This window comes from Oryctolagus cuniculus, chromosome X (assembly GCF_051225735.1).
Source record: "Oryctolagus cuniculus isolate XC-2025 breed Fujian yellow rabbit chromosome X, ASM5122573v1, whole genome shotgun sequence".
Classification (NCBI taxonomy): domain Eukaryota; kingdom Metazoa; phylum Chordata; class Mammalia; order Lagomorpha; family Leporidae; genus Oryctolagus; species Oryctolagus cuniculus.
In genome coordinates, this window is record NC_142888.1 from 104,342,388 (window position 1) to 104,346,196 (window position 3,809).

Genomic DNA, 3,809 nt, shown 5'->3' on the forward strand with positions numbered 1-3,809 from the left:
CTTAGTTGGAAATACTGGGCTAATAATTACAAGCTGAGGTACCATCCTAGTTGGAAATACTGGGCTAATAATTACAAGCAAGGAAAGAAGAAATGATACTACTAATAACAGTAATAATGATTATACTAAAATCAATACTATACCAATTTTAGTATCAGTACTAACACCAACATTAGTATTAATATTATATCCAATATTAATCCTAATTAATACTAACATTAATGTTAAGCAACAATTGTGTATAATGTAAAGATTTGTATATGTACTTTCACTAAATCCTCACAGCTGCCTTATAAAAATACGCTATTGTGTTTGCTTTATAAGTTAGAAAACTGAAGGTCTTTTTAATCGTGAAACTTTCCTGAGGTCAAATAACTAGAAGATGATGGCATCAGGATTCCAAACCAGGTCTGTCTATTTTCAGAGACTACCATTTCCAGTCAATTATTCATTCTGTTCTTGGCCTTCTATTGACACAGAACCACCGTCACCCTTTAAGCTATCTGAAATTGCAACTTACCTTGTATTGTATTGAAACAGTGTTTCCATCAAATTTTATGAAAACAGTTTAATTTTTTTACTGCTTTTATTAGAGCTATGATTTTTTTCTCCCCAGATTGTTTGTATGATTTCATATTACCAACTTGAAAAGCAGATAGAGAAGTTGAAAAAATATTTTATATAAAGTATTCTTTTAGCCCAAGGGAGATACTAACAGTTTCTGCAGCACTGTGGCAGAGACAATAAACTCTTGATGTTCAGTGGCATTTCACTGATCCATTTTTATCTTCGGAGTGTCTGCTTCTTCACCTGTAATTACTATTTTTTCACACTCCAAAATTTCTTATGTTTTTATTGTATTATCCTTATTAAAATCCTTCCTATGGTTAATGCATTTGAAGATACTATATGCTAATGGCAGTCCAAAAAAAAATCCTATATCAACTAGTCAATTATAATCAATTCAGTGAGTAGCCTCAGCACATCTGTGTCCTAAGTCAAAGATCAGGTTCCTCTGTTCATTTATTACTTTTGAAAACTCATTTTGATTCCTTAAGTGAATAGGGATCACACACACACACACACACACACTAAATGTGGTTTATATATCACACTTTATGATTTTAATATTAGCACTTATTCATCACATTTTATAACATTTTGAAGATGAGTTTATACATAGGTATTCACTCTTTTAGCTATAACTTATTGATAGTTCTGAAATCAAAATGAGAACACATTATCTTTACTGTTGATAGCTCTGGGTGACCAATGAGAGCTGTTTGAGGAGACAACTGTCTGGAGTTCTGTTTGCAGGACAAATTTAATTAATGCATCTGGGGGCTGATAATGTAAACACTGATCTCTAGTGCCAGAAAGAGGAAATTGAACTAACTAGCCACAGACTAAAAGCAGTTTTCCATCATCAGAGAGGGAGTTTGTGGAAAAATGTAATTAAAAGTAAGTTTAGTTTAATGGAAAAATTTTTTAAAATGTATATTTATATTTCTCATACTATGTGTTCTTCATGAACTTTTTGAAGTTTCTTGATATGTGTGGATTTCAAAATTTCATGCACCAAACTAAAGTTAATTTGAACTCCAGTTTCCATGAACGTTTTGGATTTTTATAATAAATGGTCCTTTAAGCCTTGATTTTTTTTCAGTTTGGGACATATAAACAAAAGCCTTCTCAAGTTCACAAATTAGTTTTTTTTCATATTTTTATTTCCCCCTATGTTTAAATCCAGTTCAGCATGAAATCATCGTCACTGAATAGTGTATTTCTGATTTTATTCATGTCCTATATCAAGGAAATTCAAACTGAAGGAATACATTTGAAAATATGAATGACATACACACAAAATATTAACACAGAACCATTCCATTCCACAAACAAGGATTCACTCAGCCTTTGTATTTGTTGGCATTCGTGAATTGCTTCAAAGACTTAAGTAAGAAGATTTCAGTCCAAGCTCCATTTTGGATTAACCTATGATGTCAGTCAGGAAATTAAATTCTCTGTATTTCTATTTTTTCATCTGCGAAATGGAAATGATAATAGTTATTTTTTTAACCTGGAATTATTGTAAGGAGTTGCCACAAAGCATGTGGAAAACTGTGAGGTGTTATACTAATTATTACTAATTATAATAAGCAAACAAAGGGTATCTTATGACCATTATAAATTCAGGAATTTTGTAAAGATAACTATGGAGAAAGTTCCTGAAGTTTGATCTTGACAGACTGAACATAACCAAGTTAGTTTTTTTAGCAGAGGGGTGTGGATCAGAAGAAATAGCCATGTATTTGATAGAAAAGTTTATATAAAAATGGTTACAATGTCACACTGGACCAAACAAAAGAGGCCAGCTTACAATTCTCTCACCGTGAATCATACTGATGTAATGGTTTTCAACACACTCTTAATGTAGGACAGCTTAGATAGATAATTTTAAGTTCATGAGCTGGAAGCCCCACCTTCCTCACTTTGTGTTGCCATGTTCACCTACCTGTCAATAAGGGGACCCCTCCCCAGGAAGTATCTCCTCTTACCTGAGACTTGAGGGTGTTATCACATAAACACTTCCAGTTTTCCAACAGCATAAAAAAAACAAGGAAGAATGGAAGTGCTCTCTCTTCTCCATGTGGGCTCAAGATGAGCAGGGCAGGTTAGGAAAATTTCTTTGGCTCCATTTTTCTCTAACAAAGCCCTAATGGGCCTGTGTATTTTTCTCATTTTGTAAATAAAGTTTATCACACTGCATGCTGTGTTTGGGCCTGTATTTAGAATTCTTCTCTAAGTAAAAGTCAAGAACCTGGAAAATTAATTTAGCCCTAACCTCAGCCCATAACATTTGGCACAGCCAGCCAGGAGACAAATTCATTTTCAAACAGGACAGTGTGATTTGCTGAGCAAATGCAAGGGGATTTTTACATCCGTAAATGCGCTTGAAGCAGTTTTCAGGTCTCAGGAGCTATAGAGCTCAAGTGGTTGTGGTTTAAGTGTGTGGGAAATGGTGGAGCACTGGAGATGTCGGCCTGGCAAATGGGAGGTTTCTAAAGCTAAAATGTGAATGGCAATGTCTTTTTTGTTCCTAATCTTGGTAGCTTCAGGTGAGCAAAATCTAACACAAAAGGCTAGCGCTAATGGAATTGGGAAGAAAAGGCAAGAAGAAAAGGGGCCAGTTTACAAGTGTTGGCTGGTATTTAAATTTTTTCAAATTGTTTGTGAAGTGCTTTTAAGGATAATGTATGTATTTGGGAAAGCTAAAACTTAAGCCTTTAGGTCATATAGAAGGATTTCACAGATATCTGCAAAGGGTTTGCCTCAGGTTTTGGTTTTAAAAATCTGGAATGCTGAAGTGACTTTTCATTTGTCAGTTTTGAGTGGTGCAAAGTAGAAGAAAACCAGTTCTGTTGCCTGGTGGCCACATGATTTCAGGAAATGAGTTCAAGCATGGCGGAGGGTCCACTTCTTGTGACAAAGGTGGGATTTCCACTCCCAAATGGTAGTTTTGGTAAAAACACATGGTTGCCAAGTGGGTGGAAACCTCAAGGACTTCTGTCCTTACTGGAAGATGAGCAACAGACTCCACCCCCAGAAGGGTACCCCATGGCTGGCCACATGGTGCATGCCTTGTTATCAGAGTGACTTTTATGTATTTATTTTTTAGTCTGTTATTTTCTTTGCTATGCACTGGTGGTGGAATTAATGTATTGGAATTCCCAGTCTTTTTTTCATTTCATGGCTTTGTGTCAGCTCCTTTATCCTTTTGGCTTCATGCTGGAATCTGTGGACCTCCTGAG